Here is a 15,951-nt window from a genome sequence, read left to right as displayed (position 1 = left end):
GCAACATTTGGACCTGTTCAGCTTCAGACCATTGGCATGGACACGGCGGAATACCTGCTGGAGATGGGAAACATGCTCAGGGGTCGTGAACCATATGATGATGTCGTCCACGTACACACGAACCCCTTCAATGCCCTACATCATCTGCTCCATGATGCGATGGAAGATCTCCGATACCGAGACAATGCCAAACGGCAAGCGATTATAGCAGTATCTGCCAAACGGTGTGTTGAAGGTGCAGAGCCTTCTGCTGGACTCATCCAGCTGGATTTGTCAAAATCCATGTGACGCATTTAACTTGGTGAAAAAACGTGCATGTGCCATCTCACTGGTGAGTTCCTCCCATTTTGGGATGGGGTAGTGTTCGCGCATTATATTCTTATTGGGATCCTTGGGATCAATGAAGGTGCGCAGGTCTCCCGAAGGCTTTCTAACACACACCATCGAGCTGACCCAGTCTGTCGGTTTGGTTACCTTGGAAATGATGCCCTGTTGCTGAAGATCCTTGAGCTGTGCCTTCAGGCGCTCCCTCAGCGGACAGGGACCCGGCGTGTTGCGTGGACCACTGGCTTGGCATCAGGTCGTAGCAGAATCTTGTATCGATATGGCAGCGTGCCCATCCCGTCAAACACAAGCGAATACTGAGCGAGGATGTTGTCAATGCCGGCCTGAAGATCCACATTGGAGGATGTTGTTGTGTAAACCCGCTGCATGAGGTTCAGCTGCTTGCAGGCATGTGCGCCAAGTAGGGATGCCCTGTCTGGCTTGACAATTTCAAAACGTAACCGTGCATGGGTGCTCCGGTTGGAGACGAGTAGATGGCAGGATCCCAGTGACGTGATGGCATTTCCGTTGTAGTCCAGGAGCCTGCAGGCTGCTGGAAGGACCTTGGGGGGCTTCTTGATTCGTTTGAAATCTGCCTGTGAGAGGAAGTTGGCAGAAGCACCTGTGTCCAGCTTAAACTGAATGGAGCAGTGGTTGACCTGCACCACCACACGCCATTCGTCCGCAGAATCCACAGTGAGGATGGATTGACTTTGTGATGAGTTGGATGTGGCATATTCACATTTGGTAATGATGCCCACACAGTAAGCGGAGTCCAGGCATTCTTCCTCTGCATCCGTTGCGCTGCCAGGATAAGAATCCTGTAATCGTTGTTGCACACTCTGAACGCGCCGTCGTCGGAATTGGGAGCGCTGGCCCCTGACTGGTGGTGCAGACCTGCACAAGGCTGCAGAGTGTCCAGGCTTCCTGCAGTTTAAACATTGCCTGCCTCTTGCAGGGCACTGTTTCTTTAAGTGGGTGTTGCCGCAGTTCGAGCATGTCATGACCTCGGCGTCCTGACGCTCCGCGCGTCGTCGCACATGCGCAGAGGAGTCTGAATCTTCTCCGTGGTGCTGGGATACATTCGCTGGTCGTCACAGAATGGACTGAGGTAAACCACCTAGATTAAGCAGTCACCTGGTAGCATGTTGTGTTATGTACTCTGGGATAACACAGGCTGCAACTGGATGCAGCTTTAAGCAAAAGATACTCCAGACCTTGAAGTTAGTTCAATCTGATTTATTGAACCAGTAGCACAATTAGCACAGTTCTCTATGAGTTCGATTCTCTGCTAACCTAAGTGTGGTTACTCTGTCTGACTGAACCAGACTAGCTCCTAGCCACGTGCTGGAGGTGTGATACTGTAAATACACCCTGACTCACTCTGTAGATGTTCATCAGTGGAAAGAGGTGGAGTGTGAGTGCCTCGTGCCTTTTATAGTGAGATACCACCCCTGAGTGTCCTGCCTGTTCATTGGTCATGTCCTGTTCTCTGTGTTCATTAGCTGCCTGTCTGTGCCTGTCTGTATATTATCTGCATGTCTGCATATCATGACAGGCCTGTAGACCCCCATTGCTCTCCCCTAGGGGCTGTTTAGCACAGGGCTAAATCGCTGGCTTTGAAAGCAGACCAAGGCAGGCCAGCAGCACGGTTCAATTCCCGTAACAGCCTCCCTGAACAGGCGCCGGAATGTGGCGACTAGGGGCTTTTCACAGTAACTTCATTTGAAGCCTACTTGTGACAATAGGCGATTTTCATTTCAGCCTCGATTGGGTCTCCCTTTGTCAGAGCTAGATTGTGCAGGATGCAGCACACAACACCCATGACGGAGACACGCTTAGGAAGATACTGTAATGATCCCCTGGATCAGTCAACGCATCTGAAGTTCACCTTCAGCAGCCCAATTGTCCTCTCCACCACCACTCTTGTGAAGACATGACTCCTGTTGTATCTCTCCTCAGCCTCTGTTCTTGGGTGACAGAGTAGGATCATCAGCCACATCTTCAAGGGATAGACCTCGTCACCCAGGAGCCGTCCATCCAATCATGCAGGAGCCATGAACAGCCTTGGTACCTGTGGGTGCCGCAAGATGAGGTATACAAGATGATAAAAAGTATGGATAAAGTAACCGTGCAGCTGATGCTTCCTCTTGTGGGGCATTCTAGAACGAGAGGTTATAGTCTTAGTATAAGAGGTAGCGAATTTAAAACAGAGTTGAGGAGAAACTACTTCTCCCAAAGGGTCGTGAACCTGTGGAATTCTCTACCCCAGAGTGTAATGGATGCAGGGACACTGAGTAAATTTAAGGAGGAGTTAGACAGATTTTTAATTGGTAATGGGTTGAACGGTTGTGGAGAATGGGCAGGGCGGTGGAGTTAAGACCAGGATGAGATCAGCCGTGATCGAATGGCAGAACAGACTCAATGGGCCAAATGGCCTAATTCTGTTCCTCTATCTTATGAACTTATGATGAACAACAATGAGGCTCACAGTATCACTGGAATATTTAAAGTGCCAATGCACTTCTTCGGAATAAGTTGGCTGTCCTCCCCCTTTAAAGTAGGAAGTGGGAGGGTTTGAGGCAGATTGGTGTCAGGATTCTCATTTTTTAACACTCTAACTCCTGTCTGACTCAAACCTGCCCACTTGTGGGGGTTAAAGTTTCTCCTATAGTAACAAAATTGTGTTTGACTCTGGACCAAATGTATCCCTTCAATTGCTAAACACCAGAAGCAGTCAGTAGAGTAGAATTTCTGTGGCTCTCTTACAGTAACTTTGGATACAACCAAACAGACACAGTAAAAATGACCACCTTCACAATTTCCCTGGGGGTTCCACTGACCTGCCTGCTGCCTCTGCGGATCCATTGTGTGCTAAACACACATCTCCAATATTCACCCCATACCTTTTGCTCATCCAAGTGGAAAATCATGGCAGAAGAAAAGAACACAATCAAATCACATAAATATAAATTCAAACTTGAAACTTACACAAAAAAAGTGAGCTAGTAACTTCCCACCGTGGTATATGTTCCAAAAATGGATGTAACCTAAGATAGGCAAAGCATAATAATTAGAAACTGCTTTATTGGCAAATGATCAAGTTGCATTAAATGAAAAGTTAACTGGAAATATAAAAGTGCAATTTTAATTTCCCAAGATAAAAGTCAGCCCAAGAGGGAGCCGGCACTTCAGGATGGTCCCAGCTAGGACTTGGAGTGTTGCTTAGTTGCTGTATTTCCTGGCTGTGTGTAGGAGATAAAACTACTTTTGATTTGCCTTTTCAGGGCTCCTCATTGACTACAATAAATTGGTAAACAAAAAGAAAGTGCTCTACAGCATTTGCTATAAAATAATGCACACTTGAATCTAGATTAAAAGTACAAATCTTCTAGAGCTGTGTTGTACTTGAATTAGTGCTTTTTTGTAACGATATTGACAGATAGCAATTCTACAGGATCTACCCAAAACTAGGTGGGAAGGCAAGTGCTGAGGATGGCACAAAGAGTTTACAGAGGAATCTGGACCGGGTGGGTGAGTGGGCAAAAACCTGTCAGATAGAATATAATTTAGAAAACTGTGAAGTTATGCACTTGCCGGCATGTTTAGGCCCCTCTCAATGCTGGTGCAAATCACGCCCCCCCCCCACCAAGAAAATGACTAAGTGCAGGAAGATCGCGGTCGGACACGTGCCGGAACAGCCGGTGCAATTCGCACTGATTTTCTCGGCTGAAATTACACTTAGGGTGGGATTCTCCGGCCTCTCATTTGGCGTTTCCCGGTGGCGGGAGGCAGCACGCCATTCGCTGGTGGGAGGATTCTCTGCTCCCGCCGCTGTCAATAAGAATTTCCAACGACACCACCCTACGCCGCTAGGAAGCTCAAGCTAAACTCTAAACTCACACAGCTACGAACTTCCTATCACAGAGAAGCTGCAACTACTCTGGGGGCCTTTAATCCCACTCTTGGGGGAGGAAATACAAAAATCATGATTAACACCCACCCGTTTTGTCCTTGATGAGCTGAAAATCACACAGGCAGCATAAAATAGCTGTTCATTGGCTTGTTACAGTGATAGTTATTGTATTTATTTCCTCCCCCCATTTTACCCCTTGATGAGATAAATCAGGATAATATTTCCACTGCTCATTGACTCAGTAACTGGAGGGATTTTAAAATCATCACCCAAAGAACAAAGAGAAAGCATGATTCGGAGATTTTTAAGTGAGGTGGGTTGCTTAAACATCAAATGCTCCGTGCAAAAACAAAATCCATAATAGCATTTAAAGGGAAGCTGACACATTTTTTAAATAAAAAATTAAAAGGGCATGGGGAAAGTTAAGGGGACTGAAACTAATTGGATACCTCTTTCAGAGAGTTGCTAAAATGTGATGATTCCAAATGACCAGGCTCTGCTATAAAATGTTGGTATGATCCTACAAAACTTTAAAAGAAATATATTTGGAGACATCTGAATTCCCCATTATTTCTGAGATTGCAGAGCTCTTAAAATCCAATTTTCCTAATCTCTCAACACTCTCTGCTGTCGATTCCTTTTAAGGAGATGGCAGGTAGCGTGGGTCAAATATGTCACATTTCAGTTCCCAAGCTCAGAAACATAGCAAAGATAGCAGCTAACAGGAAAGCATTCACATCATTGTTATAACGTGCCTGCTTACCATTGGCTGGAGACTAATGATAATCCCACAATCCTGTGGGAGTAGGAGCTTCCCCAATGAGGGGGGCGGAGAAATCATTAGCAGACTCCCTGCATAAATAAAGCTGGCCAGTTTGGAACCAGCCAGGGAGGAGTGAGCAGCAAGGGAAGTTGCTGCTGCTGCTGTTGTGTGTGTGTATATATATATATATATATATATATATATATATATATATATATATATGTTATTGTAAATAAATGTTATTTTCTTGTATCCTTAAAACTCGTGCTGGATCCTTCGTGGCCCTCACAAAAATCATGATATTTTTATTTAAAAAATAAAATCTCAGTTTTAACCAAACAAAAATGACCAAGGGTTTATATTTTTCAAAACGATATTTTGAGTTAGGGTTACGTCGGAGTACTGCTTTATGGGACCATAAATCATGACTGCCTAAACAAACATTTAAAAAATTGTATTTTATTAAAGGTGCATGTTTGGAGCCCAATTTGGCTTACATCGAAAAATTCACATATAAACGAAGTAATCAGGTTAAATTTATACAGGGGCGGCACAGTGGCTAGCACAGCTGCCACACAGCGCCGAGGACCTGGGTTCGATCCCGGCCCCGGGTTACTGTCCGTGTGGAGTTTGCACATTCTCCCTGTGTCTGCATGGGTCTCACCCCCACAAACCCAAAGATGTGCAGGGTAGGTAGACTGGCCATGCTAAATTGCCCCTTAATTGGAAAAAAAAAGAATTGGGTACTCTAAATTTATAAAGAAAAAAGGTTAAATGCATACAAACATATAACAAACATGTAGTAACAAAAATGGACAAAACAAATTCAGCAGGTAATGGAAATGGTGGGTGGGATATTGAAAGAAGGGTAATCTCAAATTAAACATGTTAAAATTACAAACCATTAATGTATTCCTACATTACAAGCACTGAAGTATATGTGAACTTCATCATTTATGTGCTTTATTAAGGATTTGAACAATATAATAATATTGAATAGACTTGAAGAGGGGTTTCAGCATCTGAAATAATTAATTGCAGGAAATAGGAATAAATCGCCAAAGAGTTTTGTAGAATTTAAATACTATACCTCGAGGTCCACTAGCAACTACCGTTGCTGATTTTTTTGCACAAGACGTTCGGGATCTGATGCATAGTAGTTTATTGATGCTCAATTCCTCATCTGCCAGGGTATATGAAAAATAATGATGTACTTTTTTTCATTAGACATTGTTGTAAGTTTAAAATTAAGGCCCAAGTCCTATTGGGAGACAACAACAATGTTTGCAGAAGAAATCAAGGAGGTGGTTAAAATCAGGAAGCAGTGATTAGATGACATCAATCTTGGGTTTTAAAAGGTTCTAAATGTAGGAGGAAAAACAGACCAAGGGACATAACATGTTCTACAGATTTGAGATCTGCCAGAGCAAGTTTGATTAAGAAATGTTGTAGTTAAATTTGATCTGAATTAGGATTTTCAGAACATGCATATATATTTGAAGTTTAGACAGATCAAAACTTGACTTTCAATAATTCTGTAAGCACAATTTTGCTGTAACTTGTAGATGGCCTAAGTAGGGTAGTCTTTCAAAGGGTCGGTACAGACTCGATGGGCCGAATAGCCTCTTTCTGTACTGTAGGGATTCTATGATTCTATGATTATTTGGCCAATTCTACTCACTGTTAATGCTGGTCACGGATCCTTTGAAGTTTAAAACATCAAAAGTGACCATTTGGCCCATGATGTATGTGTGGGCTCTTTCTCAAAGCAATTCAAATTAATCCAATGGTTCTGCTATCCCCAGAGACCTATTTCACATCTCTAAGGGCTGTTCCTGATTTTCTGAAGATGTGATTCAAGTTTGACTTGTGGCTGCAATGCTGATGTGAAGATTTAATTAGATGCGGAAATCTGAAAATTAATTTTTCTAAAAACATGGTTTGCGACTTGAACATTGGGACTTGCATACTTTGGCAAGATAAGGAGAAAGGATGTTGAGAAACTTATGGTATGACATTAAATGGATTAGTAAAAGAAGCTTGACTCAGTGTGCTATCTTATTTCCCACCCATACTTTTTCATTCTTTTTAGCTTGTTTAGAAACATTCATGATTATGGAGGAATGTGTTATTCTCGATATAATGGACATGTGACTTGAGTTTGGACAGGACGGGGAACTTAACATGGTATTACAAAGCCTAGTTGCTGATGGGGCAAGGAAAGAACAAGAGGGAAACGCATAACAGCCCTTTACTTTTGCTCTTTCCTATGTCACCCGTTTCCTCTGTCCTCGCTTATTAACTGTTAAATCAACATCTTTATTCACCTCTCATGAAAGATGAACAACCTGAAACATGTTCTTTCTCCCCAGATGCCGCCCCACCTACTAAATATTGGCAATATTTTCTGTTTTTATTTCAGATTTCCAGCGTCCACAGTATTCTGGCCTTGGGATCTTAATGCTACTGGTGATAACATTTTCAGGAGGGGAATGGACAGGGTAAATAGTGAGAAACTGTCCCCTCTCAAGAGTATACCAAGAACTAGAGGGCACAGATTCAAATTAATGGACAAAAGGAATAGAAGTGATATGAGGAAATGTTTTTTCACACAGAGAGTGGTTGGAGTCTGGAACAAACTTCCTGAGAGGGTGATCGAAGTATTCAAAAGGCTATCTGAATTGCTATCTGAAAAGAAAGAATGTGCAAAGTTACAGGGATAAGGCAGGGGAGTGGGACTAAGTTGAATGCTCTTACAGAGAGCTAGTGCAGACTCGATGGGCCCAATTGCCTCCTTCTGCAGTGTGAGATAGGCAGTGAGAGGTTGGGCGAGGAGTGGCAGTGCGGGTGAAGGATTCTATCGCAATGCTAGGGTATTCTCAGGGTCCCATGTGAAGGGGGTGTCCAGCGATGAGATCTCTTAAAACTGAATAGCTAGGATGCCATTGATGTGCAATCAATTACTCTCAAGACAAGGTGAGTCATAACTAATAGGCTTTAATCTGCCAGCAGGATGGTCTTCCAGACCGTTCCGTTCTCCCTCTCTACCTGCCCGTTTCCCCGGGGGTTGTAACTTGTCGTCCTGCTCGAGGCGATGCCCTTGCTGAGCAGGAATTGGCGCAGGTGGTCACTCATAAAGGAGGACCCCCTATCACTGTGAATGTATGCGGGGAAACCGAACAGTGTAAAGATACCCTGGAGGGCCTTGACGACAGTGGTTGTGGTCATGTCTGGGCAGGGGATGGCGAATGGGAACTGGGAGTACTCGTCAATCACGTTCAGGAAATACGTATTGCGGTCGGTGGAGGTGAGGGGCCTTTGAAATCCATGCTGAGGCGTTCAAAGGGACGGGAAGCCTTTATCAGGTGCGCCCTCTCTGGCCGGTAGAAGTGCGGCTTGCACTCCGCGCAGATTTGGCAGTCCCTGGTGACGGTCCTGACCTCCTCGATGGAGTAGGGCAGGTTGCGGGTCCTGATAAAATGAAAGAAACGAGTGACCCCCGGGTGGCAGAGGTCCTCGTGGAGGGATCAGAGGCGGTCCACTTGTGCGGTGGCAGGGCAGCAGGAGGCTCGTTCAGCTTCCCCGGACGGTACATGATCTCGTAATTGTAGGTGGAGAGTTCTATCCTCCACCGCAAGATCTTGTCGTTCTTAATCTTGCCCCGCTGCGCATTATCGAACATGAAGGCAACCGACCGTTGGTCCGTGAGGAGCGTGAATCTCCTGCCGGCCAGGTAATGCCTCCAGTGTCGCACAGCTTCTACTATGGCCTGGGCCTCCTTTTCGACCGAGGAGTGGCGAATTTCGGAAGCATGGAGAGTACGGGAGACGAAAGCCACAGGCCTGCCCGCTTGGTTGAGGGTGGCCGCCAGAGCTACGTCGGACGCATCGCTCTCGACCTGGAAGGGGAGGGACTCGTCGATGGCGCGCATCGTGGCTTTTGCAATGTCTGCCTTGATGCGGCTGTAGGCCTGGCGGGCCTCCGTCGATAGGGGGAAGGTTGTGGACTGGATCAGGGGTCTGGCTTTGTCTGCGTAATTGGGGACCCACTGTGCATAATAGCTGAAGAACCCGAGGCAGCGCTTTAGGGCCTTGGGGCAGTGAGGGAGGGGGAACTCCATGAGGGGGTGCATGCGCTCAGGGTCGGGGCCTGTGACTCCACTTAGCACTACGTAGCCTAGGATGGCTAGACGGTCGGTGCTAAACACGTATTTCTCCTTATTGTATGTCAGATTAAGGGTTTTCGCGGTCTGGAGAAATTTTCGGAGGTTGGTGTCGTGGTCCTGCTGGTCATGGCCGCAGATGGTGACGTTATCCAGATACGGGAACGTTGCGCGTAAGCCGTACCGGTCAACCATTCGGTCCATCTCTCGTTGGAAGACCGAGACCCCGTTCGTGACACCGAAGGGTACCCTTAAAAAGTGATGGAGCCGCCCGTCTGCTTCGAAGGTAGTGTACTGGCGGTCACCATTATGGAGGGGTAGCTGGTGGTAGGCAGACTTGAGATCCACCGTGGAGAAAACCTTGTATTGCGCGATCCTGTTCACCAGGTCGGCTATACGGGGGAGAGGGTACGCATCCAGCTGCGTAAACCTGTTGATGGTCTGGCTGTAGTCAATGACCATCCTATGTTTACTCCCCGATCTTTACCACCACTACTTGAGCTCTCCAGGGACTGTTGCTCGCTTCGATGACCCCTTCCCTCAGCAGCCTCTGGACCTCCGACCTGATAAAGGTCCGGTCCTGGGCACTGTACCGTCTGTTCCTGGTGGTGACGGGTTTGCAATCCGGGGTGAGGTTCGCAAACAGGGAAGGTGGGTCGACCTTAAGGGTCGCGAGGCCGCAGACAGTAAGAGGGGGTATGGGGCCGCCGAATTTAAAAGTCAGGCTTTGCAGATGGCACTGGAAATCCAGCCCAAGGAGGGTGGCTGCGCAGAGGTGCGGCAGGACGTACAGGTGGAAATTGTGGAATTCCCTGCCTTGGACAGTGAGGTTCGCTAGGCAGAACCCCTTTATCTCCATCGCGTGTGACCCGGAGGCCAGGGAGATCCTCTGATTTACGGGATGGGTGACAAGAGAACAGCGCCTTACTGTGTCAGGGTGAACAAAGCTCTCCGTGTTCCCAGAGTTGATCAGGCACGGCGTCTCGTGGCCGTTGATGGAGATCGTCGTTGTAGCTTTCGCCAGCGTCCGGGGCCAACTCTGGTCCAGAGTCACCGAGGCCAGCTGCAGTAATGGAGAGTTCTGGTCGGGCAGCATGTAGTCGGCTGTGCTGGGGGCCTGGGGCCCCATCCAAGATGGCGTCACCCATGAGTCGCACATGGTGTCGGGGGATGAAGAAGATGGCGGCGGCGAGGGACAAAATGGCGGCGCCCACCCATCCAGCATGGTGTCCGGGGGGCAAAATGGCCACGCCCGCGGGCTGCACGCGGCCTTAGGATAGGGGGGTGGTGGAGAGCACTCAGGGCCTGAAAGGGGGGTTGCCGATAGTCGCTGGGGACTGCGGCCACGGCGCAGATCTGGCAGACCCCCACATAGTGGCCCTTCTTGCCGCACCCTTTGCAGGTGGCGGTGCGGGCCGGGCAGCGCGGGCGGGGATGATTCGCCAGCCCGCAGAAGATACAGCGGTGTCTGGTGGCGTTAGCGGGCCGTCTCGCCGTGCAGGCTTGCGAGGTCAGGGGAAAGGTCTGAGGGGCCGCCGCTATGGGGTGCCACGCAGCCCAGGGGGCCCCCGCGCGATCAGGAGCAAAGGACAGCGCGTTTTTATATGCAACGTCCATGGACCCCGCCAAGGCCCGCGCCTCTGCAAGTCCCAGAGTGTCCATTTCTAGGAGCCTTCGGCGGATATCGGGAGAGGTCATACCTGCCACAAAAGCATCCCTGATCAAAAGTTCCGTGTGCTCATTCCCCGAAACTGGCGGGCAGCCACAGTTTCGGCCCAGCACCAGCAGCGCCCGGTAGAAGTCTTCCAACGTTTCCTCAGGGCTTTGCCTCCTAGTCGCCAGCAGGTGACGAGCGTAGACCTGGTTCACAGGGCGGATATAATGTCGTTCTAGCAGCTCGATCGCGGCAGCATAATTCGCCGCCTCCTCGATAAGAGGGTAGATCCCAGGGCTGACCCGTGAGCGTAGGAGATGCATCTTTTGTCCTTCCGTGGGGGTGTCGGCGGCCGTGTCGAGGTAGCCCTTAAAGCACGCCAGCCAGTGTTTGAAAATAGCAGCAGAGTTGTCCGCTTTGGGGCTGAGCTGAAGGCACTCCGGTTTGATACGGAGAGCCATCCTTTCAACTGAAGTTGTAGCAGATTAAATTGATGCGCAATCAATTACTCTCAAGACAAGGTGAGTCATAACTAATAGGCTTTAATCTGCTAGAACTCTTCCCCAGCAGCTTCGATACAGAAAGTGAAGGCTGCTGGGACGGCATCGGTTCTTATACTCCGCCTCTCAGGGCGGAGCTATGTACATCAGCCAATGTTAGACTCCTGGGTCTAACCAATGGTCATCCACCTCTCAGGTACCGCAATACCTGGTATTACCACAGCCACTAGAGTAGTTTTAGCTCAGTTAGTTTATTAAGGATTGAGATTAAGTATAGAAAGTGTACTGGGTAATCATTATTAACCATTAAACCTGTATTTTAGGGCATGGCAGTGATAATCATGTAAACTCTGGCTACAAGCAGTGGCCACAATGTCTGATGGGATTTAGGCTAACTAACATGCCCATGTTTTTGAGACACAGGAGATGTGTGGTGAGCAGATTACATCGTGGACGTAAACACGTTTTATCAGTGATCCCCAATATCCTCTGAAACAATCCATGGAGTAAAGAGGATGCCAGTTCTGCCATCCTGTCCCTAATGAACAATGGGTGGGCAGGATGTTAGGATGGTGAAAACAACTTCAAATGGACATAAAACCTTTGGTACACAACAGGTGACAGGATGAGGCTCAATCATGTGTTGATCGCAATTTTATTGGATAGGTTTGGATATGAGAGCTTCAAGGATTGGATCGAGTCCAACTGGGGTGGGCTATTGATTTATGGAAATTGTATAATTGATGTGTTTTTATCAGTGTTCAGCAGATCGATCTTGGTAATATCCAGATCCATCTCTCGTGTACAGGAAACCAAGTTTGGGTTAATAAAGCTATTTTAACCAGGTTGTGTGTCTGCTTGGTTTATTAAGCTAAGGCCTAACAATGAGGGATGAGCCCCACGTTAAGGCTGGCTCAATACTTAGGCCTTAGAAAACACTCCTACACCATGAAAACAAAATTAATAAATTTAAGAGTTAAGAAGAAAAATGGTATAATTCTTAGTGTGCACTACAAACTACGAACAATGAAGATTTGCGGAGAGTTCAGCATATTTTAGAACATCAGGGAAACAAGTTGGTCCTTGCAAACTGCTATCCCATATTTAACCTCCATTTCTCTCTTAAATCCTTGAACGTGTTGTCTCTTCTCAAATCCATTTTGATATTTCCTGGAACTCCATGTCGGAATTCCTCCAATCAGGTGCTCGCCCCTGCCACAGTACCAAAACAGCTCTTATCAAAAGTCACAAATGACATCTTATGTGACTGCGACTAAGATTAACTTTCCTCCTCGTCCTTCTCGACCTGGCTGCAGCCTTTGACATGGTTGACCACACCATCCTCCTCCACTGCCTCTCCATTGTCATCCATCTGGATCGGACTGCTCTCATGTGGTTCCATTCTTATCTATCTAATCATAGCCCGTCCGGAAGAAGGGGTTGGACCAGGAGTGGGAGATCTGACCAGGAGGTGGTGGTTAATCTGGGGAGTGGGGGGAGGGGTTGGCAGACTGGGAGGCGGGGTCGGACAGGACGGGGAGGGGACGGATCAGATCGGATCGGGAGGGGGATGAGTCGCACCAGAAGGGGTTGGGTTGGACCAGGAAGGGGGGGTACTTGGGCCAGGATGGGGGGGGGGAGCAGGCCAGGACAGATGTGGATAAGCTGTGTGGGTGGTGTGGGAGGTCCACTGGGCTGGTGGGATTAGTCTAGGGGGTGGAGGGAGGGGTTAGCAGACTGGGAGGCGGGGTCAGACTGGAGGGGGCATGCGGGGGTCTGACAGGGAGGGGTCAGATTGGATTGGGAAGGGGATGAGTCACACTAGAAGGGATTGGGTTGGACTGGAAGGGTGGGGGGGTAGAAGGTCAGATTACAGGGCGGAGTCAGGGGTGTGGATGTCAGACCAGGGTGGGTGTGGGTCAGGGGAACCCAGGACGTTATGTGCCATTGCATTTTCTTTAAAGTGTCGCTGATTTTAACCATCCCAATGTAGACTGTGTCTGCGTGGGTTTCCTCCGGGTGCTCTAGTTTCCTCCCACAAGTCCCGAAAGACGTGCTTGTTAAGTGAATTGGACATTCAGAATTCTCCCTCAGTGCACCCGAACAGGTGCCAGGTGTGGTGGCTGGGGATGTTCACAGTAACTTCATTACAGTGTTAATGTAAGCCTACTTGTGACAATAATAAAGATTATTATTATTAAATCCTTGTTGACTTTGCTTAGTTATACTTTCCAAATGCCCCTTTACCCAGCCCTTATAACAGATTCTAGCACTTTGCCCACTCTGGATTGTAGGCTAACTGGCCTAAAGTTTCCTGTTTTCTCACATCATTATTTCTTTATAGCACAGTTATGTCACTATCTTTCAAATTCTTGGGAATTTTAAAGAAGGCAAATGCACATGGGATACAGGGTAATGTGATAAGGTGGCTTCAAAATTGGCTTAGCTGTAGGAGGTAGATGACAGATGGCTGCTTTAGTGACTGGAAGCCAGTGTCCAGTGGAGTACCTGGATGAGCACTGAGCACATCATAACATTCAAGGCTATGGGCCAAGTGCTTGGCAAGTAGTATCAGGTGGCCAGGTGTTTTTCATGCATAGGTGCAGACTCAATGGGCTGAAGGGCCTCTTCTGCACTTTATTATTCTGTGATTCTGTGTTTCTGTGATTCTGTTCTTGAATCTAAGAAATTCTGGAAGATTAAAACCCATGCATCCATCATCTCCGCACCTCTTTAAAAATTCTAAGACGCTGGTCTTTGAATCTAAGGGATTGATTGACATTTAATCTAATTAATTTCTCCAGTACCATTTATTTATTTGCACTGCAGTTTCACTCTTACATATAAAATGACTTATTGTATTTTCCCTCCCGCATTAAGAACTTGCTACCCGATTCAGCTTGTGCTGAAAAATGTTTCACGCCATTACATTTCTGATTCATTTGGAAGAAAAATATTTTTGTTTCCCAAACAGAAACTTCTAACTTTTCCAGAAGGTGTGTCCAGCTCCCCTAATGGGTCAAGAAGCCTTTGGGCTGTCCAAACAAGAATAAAGTGCTCAATGCCCATAAATTAAAACAAACAAGAAACTCAAACATGAGTTACCAAATTATTGTAAAGTAATTCAAACACCACCTGACAATTCCTGAACCACTGCACTGGTTGGAGAATGAAGATGACAGAAGATGAGGCCTGATGTGAAGTTCCAGATAATTATTTCACCATCATAACTCGAGGTGGCCAGCAGATTAGGAGCACACAGGGCGACGGACAAAATATCATCCTTGTGGCCATTTTCCTGCATTTATTTAAAGAATATAAATCATTTAAAACACTCATATAGATTGGGAAAATGATAACAGTTAAAACAAAATCTATTATATTAAAGCTGAATTGTCCAATGTGTAAGCGTAAATGTTTTTTTGGCTAATGTAGTCAATGTATAACCACTATCAACAAAAACATAGCTTCCATATTCATCATAAGATAAGTTACCATGAGTGGTGCATTAGTCCATATTGGCGGAGGTTAGTCACAAAGGCCCCGCCTTCTCAACCTTGCCCCTCGCCTGAGGTGTGGTGATCCTCAAGTTAAATCACCAAAGGTTAGCTCTTCCCCTCAAAGTGAAAAGCAGCTTATGGTCATCAAAGAGTATGGCGACTTTGGGCAGCACGGTGGCACAGTGGATAGCACTGCTGCCTCATGGCGCTGAGGTCCCAGGATCGATCCTAGCTCTGGGTCACTGTCCGTGTGGAGTTTGCACATTCTCCCCGTGTTTGCGTGGGTTTCACCCCCACAACCCAAAGATGTGCAGGGTAGGTGGATTGGCCATGCTAAATTACCCCTTAATTGGAAAAAATGAATTGGGTACTCTAAATTTATTTTTAAAAAGTATTATAGTGACTTTGCTTTAAGCCCACCAGATAAATACAACACATCACAGCTCATCAGGACAGCAAGTTGTCAGCCTGCACAAATGGCAGACACTTTATTTAGTGTGGCAAGTCAAAATCTGTTAAAGTGATTGATATCTATGATGCGTATGTCATATTATGTCAGATTTACAAATGTTACCATTAGCGGTATTAGAAATTTCTGGTCTGTTTTGTTCCCTTGGATATAATTGTTTCCTCCAAACGTGGTCCTCCAAAAGAATCTTAGGAGCACCCCGTGACCTGAACTGGGGATTGTGTTTTCTGCATGTGCCTTTCGACAGTCTGTTCAATGGCAGACCCAGAAACACACAGGCCAGGAACTATTGAGCGACTTCATTTCAGACAGGGTGTGAACATTCAAACTAACTGTCAATGCAAATTCCAGTTACACAATACTCTATCGATATTCTAAAAGCTAGTCCATCCATCTCCTTATCGCTTACATATATTAAATGTCTGCTGTCTTACGGTTTTATTTTTTCTTTACATCTGTACAAATAATTTTTTTATAAAACACTACACTTCAATATAACTGGAGTGTACACACACACACAAGCAGGATATTTATGTAGTACTTCTTTTTAACTAAAACATTCTTTGACAAAAGCATAAACTTTAGACACAAAAGTCACATCTCCTCTCCTTTCGAAAACAACAAATCGGTTGGGTGGTTTTGCAAATTCACCTTGGTCCAGAG

At 46.6% G+C, this 15,951-nt stretch overlaps 1 protein-coding gene across 1 annotated transcript in view; it reads right to left on the bottom strand.

Moving 5' to 3' along the window:
- LOC140409490 (uncharacterized) overlaps positions 1 to 3,370 on the bottom strand; it is a 47,073-nt gene extending 43,703 nt beyond the window's left edge. The window contains exon 1 of the mRNA XM_072497902.1: positions 3,316 to 3,370. The gene's annotated coding sequence lies outside the window, so the exon portion shown is untranslated. The remainder of the gene's footprint in view (positions 1 to 3,315) is intronic.
- Between the last annotated feature and the right edge of the window lie 12,581 nt (positions 3,371 to 15,951).

The sequence above is a fragment of the Scyliorhinus torazame genome, chromosome 3 (assembly GCF_047496885.1).
Source record: "Scyliorhinus torazame isolate Kashiwa2021f chromosome 3, sScyTor2.1, whole genome shotgun sequence".
Taxonomy (NCBI): Eukaryota; Metazoa; Chordata; class Chondrichthyes; order Carcharhiniformes; family Scyliorhinidae; genus Scyliorhinus; species Scyliorhinus torazame.
Note: the sequence above shows the minus strand (reverse complement) of the source record. Positions and strands in the feature narration are given on the sequence as shown.